The sequence below is a fragment of the Conger conger genome, chromosome 6 (genome assembly GCF_963514075.1).
Source record: "Conger conger chromosome 6, fConCon1.1, whole genome shotgun sequence".
Classification (NCBI taxonomy): Eukaryota; Metazoa; Chordata; class Actinopteri; order Anguilliformes; family Congridae; genus Conger; species Conger conger.
In genome coordinates this window covers 58,384,537-58,402,238 of record NC_083765.1, presented here as the reverse complement: position 1 = coordinate 58,402,238, position 17,702 = coordinate 58,384,537, and the positions used below count along the sequence as shown (strand labels likewise).

General features: G+C 41.4%; 1 non-coding gene across 1 annotated transcript; it reads left to right on the top strand.

Moving 5' to 3' along the window:
- The first annotated feature begins 5,602 nt into the window (after positions 1 to 5,602).
- trnal-uaa (transfer RNA leucine (anticodon UAA)) lies at positions 5,603 to 5,685 on the top strand. Its single transcript has one exon. It is a non-coding gene; the product is annotated as a tRNA-Leu (tRNA).
- The last annotated feature ends 12,017 nt before the right edge of the window (positions 5,686 to 17,702 follow it).

The following is a 17,702-nucleotide window of genomic DNA, read 5'->3' as shown; positions in this document are numbered from 1 at the left end:
ATGGCAATCAACATAACGCTGAAACAATAATATGGAATCATAACATTCATAGTATTGTCATTGGATATCTGCATAATTTAGCATGTCATTCCATAGACTTTAGATAGGTGGGCATTGCATACAAAATAAAAGCATATCAATCCAGCTGACACCAGGGTACTCTGTGTGTGTGCTTGTATGTGTGTATGTGTGTGTGTGTATATATGTGTGTGTGCGCGCATGTGTGTGTGTGTCTTGGGAGCGAGGGGGTGGGGGGGTGGGGGGTTAAGTGCTAGCATGTGTGTGTGCGTGCATGTGTGTGACACAGTATACAATGTTTTGTTATGCAAGGAATGCCTTTGATCAAAGGTTTGTGTAAAAAAAAGAGGCTGAAACCCTAATCCGTTCCCACAGCCCAGCGAACGTGAGCTGGACGGAGAGTGGACAAAGGGACGGGGAACTCTGCACCGCCGAAAGGCCCTGCTGACTCACCGCGCGTCCGCCCCTCAGGTCCCGCCGGACTGCGCGCGTTTGGCATGCGGGGAAACCCAACACTTAGCGCTGCAGCCGCACCACTCTCATGAAAGGCTCCCTTGACCGCTGTGGTGGGGGCAGAATGCTGCCACGTCGGGCCTCAATCAAAAGATAAATGTCCAGCATCCACAAAAGAGAATACTTTTATTATCTATTTTTCTGCCATAGGCATCTATAGACATTATTTTATAGACACTCCTACATCCAGACCTAAGAATTTTAAGGTTCTAACTGATATTTTTGACAAAAATGAGTTTGTATATTCAGAGTACTTTTAGGGTGTCATTTTGATCTATGAACTGATCATAATTTCTAATTAGACATGTACAATATGTTGTATGCTGTATGCTATAATCATTGCACTTAAGTATAATTATTTCATAACCTTAGAATTGCAAGGTTCTATCAGCAGTGGTTTTAAGATAAAAACCCAAAGTTAATGGGCTCCAAGCAGGGACAACCTTTAAAACATCACACATATATTTAGTGCCCCATAAACAACATATTTATAGCTCATTTTTGAGTGTTTTGAGGGTTTTCAGTGCACCTGTCCCTGGTTATGATTTGCACTTGAATAAGAGCATCCGCCAAAACAGTAATATAATGTAACTGCCCTGCATTTCAGTTTTCAGTTAGGATGTCAAAACTACGTAGAATGCAGATAGAAGCTTACAGTTCACAGGGCCAGTCAATTCATAAAAATGTGGGCTGTTTTTAGTGTGCCTGCTAGCCACAGGGTTGGGTCCCCTGGTGACTGTTGTCTAAATTATTTCCCTTTTTTGTGATTCAATGCATTCCTTCTCAAACCTACATGCACATTTCCTGTGGTTCACCGTTTAAACACTGAAAACTCAGCTATGGCCTCCATCTAAAGACAGCTTAACCTAGTCCATGGACCATTGATGTGCTTAAAGCAAGCATGCAACATTACACATATTCAGCTGTTATCTTTTGGTGATCATTAGTGGAATTGGCACAGGTGCGCAGGTGGAACACTATAATTTCAGAAGGTAGTCCAGTTTCTGAAAAGCAAGGATTCTACCCTGTAGAATTCATTGTGTTGGCAATTCAAATTGCATTCCAGTTTTTCCTTTATTTTTGAATGTCGTTTTCCATTACTTGATCCATTTGATCAATTTTTTCCGTTTGATTCTCCTGCAGTGTGACTTTCCTGGTATGAAATCCAGCTATGAAATTATCAGCTTCAAGCTGTTTCAAAACATAGTTTGAGCTGCTCAAACCATGTTGAGTATAGAGCTGGTCTGAACTGGTCAACCAGCTACCAGCTCTTTCAAAACCTAGCTTAAGCTGTTTTTTTTCAGCAAGGTTGATAGGCTTCATTTATGTGTAAAGTGAATATCACCTTAAAATTTTTGACATGACTTTCTAAATACACCACAAGTAGGGGATGCATGGAAGCTTACATGTATTGGGTTAGCTTTTGTTATAAGTCTTTTGGCTAACTGCCTCCTAAACCTTCCTGACCATGTTGATTAACACTGTTTGTTTATTGATGAGTAATATAGACAGTGGGAAGTGGTGAAATAAGAGTTGAAATCAGCTTGCAGAAACTTCAATCCAAGGACTCAGATCATTCAATTTACCAAGAACTGTATCGGCCATTTAAATTAACTTAAATTGCTTTGATGTAAATTCAACACTTCCAGTATTTCAAGTTTATACTTCATTCCTCTTAAACTGATCTGGAACTAAAATTGGTCTTAAAGTCACTGATTTCAGTCAAGGTGAATTTTTTGAAACCAGTTAATTTAAGTTTTTTTGTGAAGTTGAGCATGCTTGATGTGGGCGTCATATGTTAATGTGAAGACTTTTTGTTTGTGTGTCATTTCACCCTGCACTTTAGCAATAATATTCACAGTACACATGTCCATTATGCTTGTGAAACTATATTTTGATATTTACTGTGACAGTTGGAAAACCTGTATAATGCATGAACTCCCGAACCTGTCGGATTGGCCTGGTGGCCCTAAGCAACGGGGAAGGAGCTGAAAATATTTCACACGATCCTGCCAATGACAGGAGCTGCCGGAATACGACGCTCCCAGACCCTGTGATCACAGCGGTCGCCGTTTTAGGAGGAAGGGTCAACATCGCTCCTGGACCCGCTGACAGGGGGGCGAGAAGGACTCGGCGAGACGCGTTACCTCCGCGGCACGGCGTCCCACACGGCTCCACCAGAGGCCCCCTCTCCCGTTCCGTGACCGCAGATCACCCTTCCCGCTGCCCCAAGGCTCTGCGCGGCGTCCTTACATGCTGCTTTAGCGAAAGATAAATCGCCAGTCACCCAGGAGCACCGGTATTCAGCCCCACTCAATGGCCTTTGTAATAGATTGTGCCTTGTGTTAGCCAGTCCTTGTGTCTCAGTCTCTGATGTGGCTAGGTTTTTTGGTTGTTTGTGTTTAAAAGGGACTCGCACATTTATCATTGCCAGGCACAACACTACTGTGTGGGGGGGGGGGGGGGGGTGGGAGGTTGGTGGGGAGGGGGGGTACGGGGCCAGGGGTGGGGGGGGTATGTGTGGGGCCAGGGGTAGTGTGTAGAGACCCTGGGCACCCCACAATTCAGAAAGGGGTGGGGGGGTGAGGGAGACCGGACGCTCCTCTGTTTGGTGGGGAGCTTTCAGGGGCCACAGTTAGGGGTGCCTGGCGGTAGCGTTTGTCATGTTTTTTTTTTTGTTTTTTTTTGGTGGGGGGTGGTTTTTGTTCATGGCACCACTCACCACCTGCTTCTGAAATTCCTGCACATTTACCAACCCCCGGATCCCCCGGCTGAAAGGAAACCCAAGAAACGGCACCGCTTCACCTCTTTTTTTCACTCCGTTCTCTCCCTCTCCGCGCCCCTCTCTCTCGCCTCTCCTTCTCCGTCTCCTGTTCTGACTACGTTCTGAATTAGTCACAGAACATTTCTGACTATGGATCTGTTTCCTCCTCGGTGAGGGCGAGGGGGGGGATTGAGCTCATAAAAAAGAAAGCTAAGAGGGGAAGTGGTCTTCAGATGCTTCTTATATGCAGGCTACAGATGGGAATCAGAGGTTTTACAGTATGTGCCAAGAGAAGAAAGAAGGTCTCTATATAAACTGCTCACATCATTTACATTCGGCCTTTTGTATTATGGATTTCCTTCAGAAGGCACCTTTTCACTTAAGTTAGCCTATATACTGTGTACTGTATATACAGTGCCGTGAAAAAGTATTTGCCCTCCTTATTTCCTCTATTATTGCAGATTTGTGAATGGTTTCAGATCTTTAGATAAAATGTAATATGAGACAAAGGGAACCCGAGTAAACACAAACCATTTTTTTAAATTACTATTTCATTTATTTGATGAAAAAATGTTAGTGCTATAAAATGTTAAAATAGCCCTGTGAAAAAGTAATAGCCCCCATTAAATTTAATGACTGGCTGCACCACCTTTAGCCGGAATATTTCAGCCAAACCCTTCCTATAATGTGATATCAGTCTTTCACATCGCTATGAAGGAATTTGCCCACTCTTATTCGCATAACTGCCTTAATTTGTACAAATTGGAAGTTTATCAAGCATTAGTTGTTCATTTCAGATCTCTCCAGCAGCACTATTGGGTTCAAGTAAAGACTTTGACTAGGCCACTCTGAAGCCATTTTTAAGGCTCTGGGACTCCACCAAACCACAGTGAGAGCCATTATCTCCAAAAAGAGAACACTTCATGAATCTTGAGTGGTGAATCTTCTCAGGTGTGGCCAGCCTGCCAAAAATGACCCAAGGGCACAGCAACAACTCATCCAAGAAGCTACAAAATATAACATGTTATACAATAGCTGAGAACTACAGGACTCTGTAGTCTCAGCTAAGGTCAGTGTTCATGAATCCACAGTAAGAAAGAGACTGGGAAATAATAGGATTCATGGGAGATAGAAAAAAAGAAAGAACAACTGGATGAGCCTCAAGCCTTTTAGAATAATGTCCTATGGACAGATGAGCAAAACGTGGAATTTTCTGGAAGACACAGGCCCAATTATGTCGGGCGTAGTAACATTTTACATTACGTTTGACTGTTGACAGTGTCATACCAACAGTCAAACAAGGTGGTGGTGGTGTGATGGTATGATGGTGTGGGGATCTTTGCAGCCTACTGACCTGGATGATTTGCCATTATTGAAGAAACCCTGAATTCTGCTCTGTAGCAGGAAATTCTTAAGGAGAATTTCAGGTCATCTGTCCGTAAGCTGAAGCTGAAGCACAAGTTGTTTATGCAACAAGAAAATTATCCAAAACACAAAATCAAACCCACATGTGAATGGCTGAAAAGAAACAAAATGAAAGTTTTAGAGTGACCTAGTCAAAGTCCGGACTTGGACCCAATAGCCTTGGAAGTCTTGCATAACCCTGAGCAAAAACATTGCCTATGAATTGATTTCCGGATCAAAGCACAATTTCTCCATGGGAAAAATGAATAGGCTTTTCACATAACTGTTTCTGTCACAGTCTGTGATTTAAGATGGTGTTTAATATTTGGATGTTTTTCTCCGGACTCATTTCTCTCTAAAGTGGCACTGGGTCAATTCCACTTTCTAACCAAATTCATTATTTTGCTAGCCAAAAGCTAACACCACAGCACATGTTATACTATGCCTTGCAGATATCGATAAAGTTACAAATTACTATTACTGATGAAGGCTAATCCACATGTGAGATGGTCAAGAAACTCAAGATTTCATACATAGGTGTGCACTACTGGATTTGTAATCGATCCATTTACATGTGGTTAAAGTCCATATTCACAGCTTTTATTTAAGGGCATTTCTATCATTTTAGGTGTTTCTGATTAGTGAGGTGTTCAGGTGCTTCCTTAGCGCAGGTATTAGGGAGATGGGTAGTCTTGATTCTAGGCTTTTGATTCCTTTCAACACTGTTATTGGTGTCTGTAAACATCAGGACCGGAGTTGTACCACCCTGCTGAAAAAAACTGCTCAAGCTCGGTTTTAAAACTAAGAGCAGTAGGCTTAAACACGGTCTGATCTTATAGAAAACTCTTCTGATGCAATAATACACAACAATGTGTATTTGTTGGTGCTGCGGCTGTTGCGTCTACCAGGATGGCAGAGTGGTTAAGGTGTTGGACTTAAGATCCAATCGACATATGTCCACGTGGGTTCGAACCCCGCTCCTGGTATCCTTTGCCAATGTCCAAGTGCTGAAGTTAATCCTGTGCCTTTTCTTTCCTTTGTTTGCTTCCAGTAACTTGGCAGTTCTTCTAACCAACACGAACAGATTACAGGAAAACAGAGTCGAGTCTGACGGCTGGGTACAGGTAAATTATGTATCAATAGTGTTCCAAGTCCCAGCCTTGCTGCTCAGCCGTCTGGGAAGAGCGTGGTGTTATCTGTCGTCCGCAGAAAGTGCTGCCAGACGGTGCTCAGCTGCTACGGAGAGTGGAGGCCAGCTGTCAGCTGCCTGTCTGTTTTGTCCTTCTGGATTTCGATATTGGACACCAGAGGCGACCTCACCATCATCCTTGCACCCCTTGATGTTATTGTTATCACCTACAATCCAATCCCCACACTGGGCCCTCGAAAGAGGCAGAATGCCTTCTAATGGCAGCGCATGTACTGAACCATTGAGAATGTCATTATGCTTTTTATTGACAGAAGCCTTTGTCCAGAGCGGCATATAAAGTCACATTGTGAGTACTCGAACACATTTATCCAGCTGGAGCTTTACAAGAGCATGTTAGATAAAGAACATTCTGTAAGGATGCAACAGCATCCTTCAAACTTATGGAGCCAAGAGCAGAACTGAGTACTGATACTCCCCTCATACTATCGGTTGGAGATATTGTATTGTTGTCTGCGTACCTGTGTGGGCTGGGGAAAGGATTATGGTGAAAATTATTGGCATTCATTTCTTTTTTTTTCATTGTGTCCTCATGTTTCAATGAGTATATCCACTCAGTGAGCACTTTATTAGGCATTTATTAGATTTATTTTTTAGACTTATTGGTTTTCTCCTGCTGTAGCCTATTCATTTAAATGTTTGGCATGTTGTGTGTTCGGAGATGCTATTCTGCATACCACTGTTGTAATGTGTGGTTATTTGCATTTCTGTCACCTTCCTGACAGCTTTGACCAGTCTGGCACTTCTCCTCTGACGCCTCTCATTTTGCCCACAGAACTGCTGCTCACTGGATGTTTTTTTGTTTTTCGCACCATTCTCTACAAACTCTAGAGACTGTTGTGCATGAAAATCCCAGGAGATCAGCAATTTCGGAGATATACAAACCACCCTGTCTGGCACCAACAATCGTTCCACGGTCAAAGTCACTTATATCTTCCCCATTCTGATATTTGGTCTGTTAAACCTCTTGACCAAGTCTGCAGGCTTTTATGGATTTAGTTGCTGCCGCATGATTGGCTGATTCAATATTTGCATTAACAAGCTGGTGTACTGGTATAACTAATAAAGTGCTCATAGAGTGTACATATGTATGTTGGTATACACATATGCGCATACCCATGCTCTCACGAGCAAATACACAAAAGCATGTACACACATGCTAATACGCCCACACAATTATGAACACAAATGGTAAATGGCAGGCATTTATATAGCGCCTTTATCCAAAGCGCTGTACAATTGATGCTTCTCATTCAGCCATTCATACACACACTCACACACCGACGGCAATTGGCTGCCATGCAAGGCCCCGACCAGCTCGTCAGGAGCATTTAGGGGTTAGGTGTCTTGCTCAGGGACACTTCGACACAGCCCAGGCAGGGGATCGAACCGGCAACCCCCCGACTGCCAGACCACTGCTCTTACGGCCAGAGCCAGGTTACCCCCAGATTATGAACACAACACAATCACACACTCGTAGACAAACATGCTTACACGGCAGTCAGTTTCTGGGATAGCCATGTCCAAGAAGAGGAGGTAGCCCAATTTGAGAAGTTAAGAGTAAGTAGAAAGCAGTCAAGAAATCATCCATGACTATCATACCTACATGATATTTCACAGCGTCGTGTAAAACCACAATGGCAAATCTTCTAATCTGCGCAGTGAAATATAATCTGTTTATCTGCGTCACGGAGTGTTACACTTATTTCTCCAATGGGTGGCAGTAGGTGGCATGTGGTTGCATGTTATGGCATAGTGGCCTTGCACCTGTATAATTACATATAAATAGTATGTGCTATGTAAGTACACATGTTAAATTATACAAGGGTTTCCCATACTCCCATACTGTACTGTTTAATGAGATGCACTTGTCAAACGTAATGACACGCCTGCCACTGCGATGTAAACATTAACTCGCCGGGCTAATCTGTGTTTGCTTGTGTTACGCGGTGGTGCGGCGGTTTCCTGTGCGTCTCTTTCCTGTGCGTTTCCCTCTGATCCCGGGAAGCGCTCGTCCGTCCTGATTAGAAGATGAGCGGGTACAGGCACGCTGCTGCGGTTTGGGGATTACAGGAGCGAGGGAAGCACTGTGTCACTGGCCGCACCACCGCATTCCGTCCTCCGGCATGCGGTCTGTTAGCTGCCACTGCACTCACCTGCCTCCATTTCCATGTCTTTTTTAGTTTTACCCACATGCGAAAGGTTTAAAAAAAAATCATATGCAGTGTGCTGATTACGACATTGCTCAGGCGGTAAGAGCTGCCATCTGGCAATCGGAGGGTTGACGGTTCGATCCCGCCCTGGGTGTGTCGAAGTGTCCCTGAGCAAAACACCTAACCCCCAAATGCTCCTGATGAGCTGATTGGTGCCTTGCATGGCAACCAATTACTCTGTGTGTGTGTATGAATGGATGAATTAGAAGCATGAATTGTACAGCGCTTTGGTTAAAGGCACTATATAAATTCCAACCATTTACCATTTGATCAATAATAATTTGTTATTCGGCTGACACTTTTATCCAAAGTGACTTAGAGTTTATTAGACTAAGCACGAGACAATGTGGGGTTAAGGGCCTTGCTCAGGGGTCCAACAGCTGTGTGGATCTTATTGTGGCTTACATGTGTACCTTATATTTTAAATATGAGTGAATTCATGTAAGATTAATGCCAGTTCTATAACACATGTGTTTCGTATTTTCTGTATACACCACATGCTTTTCCTCTTTTTTTATCTTTTACAAACTGTGGGTATAAGCCATAATCATGTACAAATAAGTATGTTTATATATGTGTCATACTAATCAACATACAGTCTATGACCTTTACAAACCTTTTGCATATGGGAAGGCCTGGGACATACTATTCCATTTCAGCCTGGATGACACTCGATGACTTACGGAAGTGCTGGGTCCTCCTGGAGATGTGAAGGGAGAGCCTGCAGGACCTGGTTGTCGTCATGCCGTGTCCCAAGAAGCTCAGCTGGTCACCCAGGGTCGCGCCAAGGTACTTAGCTGAGCTGGATGGAGACACTGCGGAGCCATGCCGAGAGGAACAGGCCATCTGTTTCCCCCAAGTCAAGCTTCATTTGGTGGCTGGACATCCAACCCTAATGCCCTGATGTCAGCCAGGCATGCATGGATATATGACTGCACTTGGGTGACAGAAGAAGAAAATGAGAGGTCAGTTCCATCAGCATAGCAATTATATGACATGTTCTAAGCAAAAATAACTGATCTGAGTAATTTAATGTGAAGAGTTAATAATAATGTGTTATTTAGCACACTTGTATCTAAAGCAACTTACAATTGACTAAATTAAACAGGGGATTCTCCCTGGAGCAATGTGGTGTTAAGGACCTCGCTCAAAGGCAGATTGTATTGCACTTGAACTACCAACCTTCCAGGTCCAGGTCATGTACTTTATCCACAAGGCTAGAGGCTACTGGCCTCGTGGGACACCAGTCAAGAAGGAGCCGAAGCAAAGATGTCCTCCAGTCTGCTTGGTAGGATTAGTATGCAAAATATGAGGCAAACTGTGTAAGGCACGGAGTGGGTCCCTTGTTCCCACCTCCGCATGGGATGACAGAACAGTGCCATAATTACAAGGCGAAGACTGCATTTCTCTATTTTGCCACAAGATGACAGCATTGGACATTAATCTCAAAGATTTCCAAAACATGTTTAAAAATAAATAGATTAAATTTCCTCACGAATGTTTAGTAATGGGACAGGCAAAACCAACTTTGATTATTCTGTACAATGAATTATGAGTACGTGCAGCTTTCGGTCACATTATCATTCCCTATATACACAAAATGAAACCAATTAAAATATTATAATGGATTTTTATAAGTAAAATACCTTAATTCTGATGAACAAATCTCGCGATTCTGTGGGGATGTTTCCATAATCTGTTTGCATTTTGCGCCGCTATAGCAAGGTATGCACATAGTTCTCAAAAATAAGAAATGCTTTACATTACCAATCGCATTAAGGGAAACTTTGGACGAGGAAACTCACAAGTCACAAGCAAAACAATGTTTAACGAATTCGGGTAGCTTATTTAAATTATTATTTAGTTTCCAGGCTGTTCGCGTAGCATGTACATGACCACCAGTAGTTATATTATTATTGTTTTATACGGTGGTCTTATACATGCACGCGGAATAATTAGCTCACGCAGTGATTAAATAAATAAATAAATAAATAAATAAATAAATAAAGTTGTTTCTTTTCTATAGTTTTCACGGTGTTGATGTTGGTGAACGGTGCATGATGCACAAATTAAGCTTGACAACGTGGTCAAGAAATAAACCAAAGATACCTGTTTGAATCTCTACTGCGTATTGCTTACTCAAGCCGAGGCCTGTTCCATAGCAAAACCTTCAACGCATTGAGAAGAGCGAAGAATTTCACCAGCCTCACCGCATTCTCTTATGTTGCTATTTACGGTCTAAACGGGAGATGGCGCAATTGCATTAGTAGTGAAAAATACTACTACTAATTAAAAACGGCATTTATTTTCTCGTCTTTTATAATTTTATTATATGCAGTGCCATGAAAACGTATTTCGTGATTTCCTTTTTTATTGCATATGCATCACACTGAATCGTTTTAGATCTTTCGACAAAATGTCATATCCGACAAAGGGAACCTGAGAAAACTCAAAACCTATTTTCTAAATACTATTTAAATGATTTACCAAAATAAATAAAGGACAAATACCTTTTCACACAATAATATATATTGTATATACATATATGTTTCTTAAGTTACAGTAGTTGATTTCTTTTACAACTGAAGCAATGTGCCTGGAATAACCTCCCAGACTTCTCTGAGACTAAAAATGGAGCAGATGATGCTATCTCTAGAATGCGGTTGCAACCTGATGGCAAAAACTTTATCTACATCAAGGGGTGCTGCCAGAATTTTAGGCCCCATGAAAAGATCTCACATTGAACCCCACCACCCCAGGCCACCCCAATTAGAAAAATTAGAGACTGTACAACAAAATCTATTAATTACATGTTCAATCACTGACCATTTAAAAGTTATTAGTCCTATGCTCTAATATTGTTTTAGTCAGGGCCCTTGGATACTCCTAACCCCCAACCCATACGGCACAGTCTACATCTCATCTTCAAAGGCACATAAGCGTAAAACACAAAAAACAATGTAAAAAACAATATGAATGAACATATGAATATTCTGAATTCCAAAACCTTCCAGAATTTAAGCAACGTATGTGCAGAGCCGAGATAATGTTTTGATAACGAAAAGAACTGATGTCAAAACATTGGGATTGGGTACATACATGAAGGGCTGATAAATTGAGTGCATTACTGGTAATTATGTTAAAAAAGTAGCTGATACAAAACTGAAATACACATACATTTGAGAATTTTCCTTCCTTGTTTCACATTCACATGGAGCTTAACGTAAGAGACTTTTGGACTTTTTCATACTACACAGTTCTTTGAACAATTATTTTACAAATTTAAAGCTCAAAAACAGCTCACAACTTCTTAGTCCATATGCTTTTTTCCTGGTGCACACTATAACCATGTCCTCTATGTTGTTTTTTGCATTTTGCATGAATTGATTATACATGAATTAGGAATGAAAACTCTGCATGACAAACTGTAATGTCTTTTTGTAAATTGTTGTTTTTGGGTTAGTCAGAAGACCCACCAGAGCAAACCGTTCTCATTTCACACATTTGCACATAGGCTAAAACAAAGTTCCCACTTCTTTTTAAACTGTACTAGCAACCCAATTTATTGACTCTAACTTGAGATTTTATCCTCTGTAATAGGATTTAAAATCCATTAGAGCATTATGGCCTGCAAGCTGTAATTGAGAATAACCTATTTATAAGAAGTGATGTTGGTTTCGGTCCCTGCAACTACATACAGTTCCTCCCGTTCCTCTAGTGTTTTCATTTCAACTGTACTGCTAGGTGGCGCAGCGGAGCAAAACAGTATTGGAGTTGTTCTCACTTTTATTTTTATTTGTATACGGGTTCAGAGTACGGTTTCAATGACGTCCATGTTCGAATCAGCGCACTTGACTACTGCTGAGTATACAAGCAGCTACAACTTGCTACTCAATAGTAGGAAAGTGGGCTACACGACCGTCATCCTGTTCATCATACCAGCTTCCATTCTTTACACTTTTATCCTCTAGAGGGCGCTAATGGCGATTTAATATTGCATGGCGTCACACAGGTGACGACTAGACTGTTGCACATTTTCTTGAATGGGTATTTCTTTGGGAGTACAAGTTAGCACGTAGCCTAAATATGTTAATCGGGACACAGTATTCTGCAGTGACAACGTACCCATAAGGATTCTGAACTGCAAAGCGATTTTCGAAATACCACAGCCTTTGCAAACAAAACAACTAAAGTTCAGCGGTGGGAAATCTGGAACGCTCTTGATGTCAGCACAAGAACAGAGGGTATGCTTAAACGGGCTTATTTTAAGGCCATGAACAAAGCATTCCCCGTCAGTGACATTTCGAATGTATTTACCAGTTGGTGGAAGGCAGTCGGTCAGAACTTTAACATATTGACCTTTTAACGGTAACCTATCTGTTTGCAACAATTTATGGGACTTTTTGTTTTCTTATAATGAGGGCTGCGTCCTTGTTACAGAAAACCTAAAGGGTGACAGCATATGCTTGCATAGTACTGAAACGTATCAAGTAACGTTAATGGTTTTTGTTAAGGTCACGTCATTTTCTATCTCGATCTCCCCACTAAATATGCACTAAATATGAAATAAACGACAACATACTAGACTAAGTATTTCACAAGACAATGACGCTCAATTTTAAAGTGGAGAAAGTGACGAAATGAGTTAAAGCGTGTTTTCATATGATTGCATTTCGAAAATGCAGTGTGGTGCAATATTTTGGTGAATTAAACCTTTTATTTTGGCTGAGTCAGACTTGGCTTGTTTGCCAAAATGATATCACTCTATTATGAATACTTGTGTTGTATTGTGTTGTAAAAAAAAAATGCGGGTATAACGTTGACCTATGTGGTCATCCTGATTTCACATAAGCATGTGATTTGGTCTCTGCAAATACAAACGAATTTAGCCATTACGCTAGACTCATTGAATTATTTGCAATTTTACGAATATAAAATTATGTTTAATAGAATAACATACATTTAAAATAAACATTTATTTTATTTTTACATTAAAACATGTTTTTATATTAGTGCTACAATCCTTTTGTAGACAACTGCTTACAAGTGATACAGATCCATATTTAGCAGTTAGTACAAAGCCATGCAGGCAGACTTTTGGCCCCAACACTGATCATAAGTAGCCTACTGAAGTAAATTAGTAGTCTTAAATGCAAATTGCCCTCATTCTGTTGTTTCACTTCTACTGTATTGTTGGTGAACTCTCACCACCCCAGAGTGTCTGTACAATGTAGACATGAACCAAAGGTCGTGAGATCTGTGCACCTGTCCAAACCCAAGTTACACATTTTCTGTGGCAGGACCGACCAGGTTTTAGACCAATGGTCCTCACTCCTGGTCCTGGAGAGTCACAGGGCGTGCTGGTTTTTGTTTTCGCCTTAATGTCGGCAACTAATACAGACCCAAGAAACCAGGTGAGGTAACTGTGTAATTAACTGCTTTAATTGATCAATTAAGAGCTGAGTAACAACGAAAGCTAGCACACCCTGTGGCTCTCCAGGACCACTGTATTATAGACAGAGTTAACCAGGAGAGCTGTGGATGTACTGTTCTGTACAGGTAGCTGTCTTGCCTTGGAGAGTAATTTAACCAAAAAATTCATTTCATTTCACAATATGTGTGTGTGGGGGAAAAAATGATAAATGTAATAAACACACTTTTATGTGCTGCATGAACACATTCCCAATTTAAGGAAGACGCGTAAAATCGCTAGCCTTCATAGGTGCAAGTCAATAGTGATTTGAATGTGTGTTCAACAATATGACCGAATCAGGAATATGCGCTGTGGTCTGTGCAGGTTTAAGAAGCAACATTTAATTAAATAAATGAAATCATGAAGCGCATAAGAGACTGTTGAATAATTATCGGAGATAATTGTTAGTTACGAATTCTAGACTGTGATATAGAATTGATGGGCGTGCAAAGAAGGGAAAAATAAAAACTTCAAGCAGGCTCATGTTTCATGTTACGGAGCACGTGTCCTTGTTGTTTATGGTGTTCATGTTTTTCTTCAGGACTCCCTGTACTTCTTCATTGGAGAATAGCCGGTGATGAAAAGAGCCACCATCGCGGAGGAAGACGAATCGGCCAGAGTGAGTTGACTGCTTCAAGGCTTTCAAGTGAGCGCTTAAGAGCAGAAAACCACCCGTAGGGGTAGCTGCTGTGTTCTGCTGCGATTAAAGCCCTGTTAAAGAGCATTCTTCTAACCCGCACCAGAGTAATCTGGAATCTCCTGAGTCCTCTGTCTCATCTCTCTGTTGCTGTGAATGGGTTTAACATTGAAACGAATGCTGTCTTATCAGCTTTCATATTGCCTTTGATGGGCTAGGTTTCACATAATGAATGCAGGTAAATGATATGCCTTAAAGGAACTATTTTAAGGGGGATGTTTCTGTAGCATTGTTACAACATAATAGCATGTGAAATCACTAACAATGGCTAGATCACAGTCTGTGTTTATAATGAACCATAGATCATTTAATTCTTCTTTTGAAAGTGTGTGTGTGTGTGTGTGTGTGTGTGTGTGTGTGTGTGTGTGTGTGTGTGCGCGCGCACGCACGCACACATGAGTTTTGAGTTGCGTAGAAGTAATCAGTGCATATTTGTCAGTACTATTTGTTTTTTATTTTATGATGAGGAATTGCTAAATTGTTGATATAGTAAAATTACTATAAAACATCTTATACATGTAAACGGCACCCCAACTCTTAAAAACAACATCACAAAAACATATCCAACAACTTTCATGAACATAGTGATTTATTAATGGAAATGCCACTATATATCATGCACACTGGTCCTTTACCTGTTATCATGGAATGCTGGGAAGCCAGACTCATAGTGCAGTTAAGGCCATTATATTTGAAAAGTCCACTCTGACAAACCAGAAAACTATGCTACACGGGTTGTTTAATTGCATAATACTACACTTAGTCTTGCTGCCCAGGTCTGATTCAGGACTGGCTTGAGCAAAGGGGGAGGTCTGGTGTTTAGTGTCACTCTCAGCTCAGTGTGTTATTGCACCCAATGTTTGTGCTTAAGTGCTTGTTACTGGAAGATCCAAAACAGGCCGCCAACACCATCCCCTACACAGCAAACATTCTGCATCATTGTGTGCTGTCAGAGTGGAATAGTGTAAATCTGGCTCCGTTGATTTTTGCCGTTTTTTACTACCAACGCTGGGTAGCGCTTTGTGTCCGAATAGAGATTCATGGGGAAAACTCCTGCCATACTGGCCCTTTATATTTTCTCTTGTATTAAATGTATACAGTTTGTACATATGTGCTTGTAACCAGACCTGGGTTCAAATAGTATTTGTTTTGGATTCAAATACTCTTCTGCATTTGACTAAGCTTGCCTGATGTATTGGAACAAATGAAATGATCCCAAAAGTATAAACCCCACCTCCTTGCAGACTCAAATGAACCAGGCAACATCAATAGAGTACAGAAAGTTATTTCAATCCCAAAAATATGCTAGGCTCTTTGAACCCAGGTCTGCTTGTACCTGAGGAAGAAGAAGGTGGCTTGAGTTGAATTATTTTCCAAGTTCTGCAAGATATATTTGCCATGATGTTGTGGGCCCTGTGCAACATGTACAGGTGTTCTGCAGTTAAGGTGTCAAGCTTCTGAGAGAACCTGGAAGTAGCACTTAGTATATGGGCTGTATTTTACTTAATTGCCATTGGCTCAGTGAAATCCTAACTCTGGCATGTGGAGACATGACAGTGAATTGACTCATATCCTGTAAATCTAGAAAACCACGACAGGTGAACGAACCCAGCCGGCACTTCAAACGGCGCTTTTGTAATGTCTTTGCACTGTCTTTCTCCCTTTAAAAAAAAGCAAGAAAAAAAAACAGAAAAAAAACATCGCCCTCTAGTGGCAGCCATCCCCCACAGGTACAAAGGCTTGCACTGAGTCCTAACGAGACTCAAATAATGAGGTGTGAGACAACAGATTTGCCAGCAGGGCTTCCTTATCCTGAGTTCTCCACGTGTGGCGTGACCCAGGACATTAACATGCGGGATGGATTTGATTTAAGCACACGGAGAGTAGCTGCTGTACCTACCCACGGCGAGAATGACTGGGACCTGTATGGGGGTCTCAAAAAGCAACATCCGACCCCATGAGCTGCATCCTACTCTCTAGTGGGCACAGAGGTGTCTAAAGCTCATTTGCTAAAGCTTGAGCACCTGCTCATGTATTTCTCCTTGCTCTCCGGAGCAGTGTAGTGTCCTGTAGAGGCTGGAACGCTGAATTTTCAAGCCACCACTTAACATAACATGACATAATGATGTGAACAGGCCATTCAGCCAAGCGATGTTTGCCTTTTCCCACCATTAAAATGGTAGCACGTGTGTTATAGCATCTTTTTATTCATTAAAGTCTTATATTTATGTTAAGAATTTAATTCAGAACCTCCAGCACAAATGGATGTAGCGGCCCACATTTTAATAACTTAACTTAGAGTAGACGTATTACCCCATTCCCCACATAATATTTGTTTGTAGTTTATGTGGTATTCAAATCTATTGCCTGTCATCAATGAAACCGCGTAAAATGGCACATTTGCTGCGTTATTCCATTTCCCCAATTAATAAAATGAACAACTTAATCCATTTAGCAGGATTAGTTTGCGTTATCTAAAACAGTTTGAGCACAAACATACTTAATCTCCAGTCGCTTATAGAGTTTTCCCAACAGTTGCCGCTTGATCTGACTAAACCGATGTATCTACACTTGTAGTAAAGACAAGTGTACAAACACAAGGCCAATTCACAATCAACACGGTGGTGTGACAGACACGGCTAACACTGTGTTCGCGTTAGCATGCACAGGAGTCCCTGTTTCTTTGCTTGGATGGTGGGAGGTATTGGGCGGGGGTGTGGGGTGTGGGGGTGGGCTGGGAGGGGGGGGGGGTGTTGCTTTGCTCTGTTGTGTCTGTAGCGCAAGTGAGTCGAAATTATAATTTCTTTTCACTGTGACCATAGGACAGCATGTTACCACATACATGTTACATCTTTGAGTCCTGCTCTGAGAAATGCCATCACCAATGCAGAATGAAAGTATTTAAGCTAAAACAAAAACATTTCTGCCGTGGGACCATGATTTCTAATTAGAAGTAGCGCCCAATTTTGATATTCTGCACTTTTGCAGTGTCAAACTCAATTTGGAACAGACATACTTTAATACATTAGCCATATACCAGTTCAATGCAGTGAGATGGGATCTGATTCCTGAGTGGGTCATGTGATCAGGTGGCTATTTAATCAAAGTAGATTTTAGCTGATAGATACGTTCCGCTTGTAGTTTGGGAGCAGTTTGGCTTTGATAAATCAAATGCGAACTTCCATCTGCAGGTAAGTTTACCATCTGATATGAAAACTTTATACTCATATTTTTTTATATGGGCATATTTTTGCAGAAATGATGGGTGGGGGTGGGGGGGCATGTTTGTTTGTGTGTTTCGGGGAGGTGGCATTATTCCAATGAGAAATTCAGGATAGAAAAAGGACCACGGATTCCTACATGGATCACCCAATATGGATGTAAATACCCTGGAATTAGAGGTGACAGTCAGC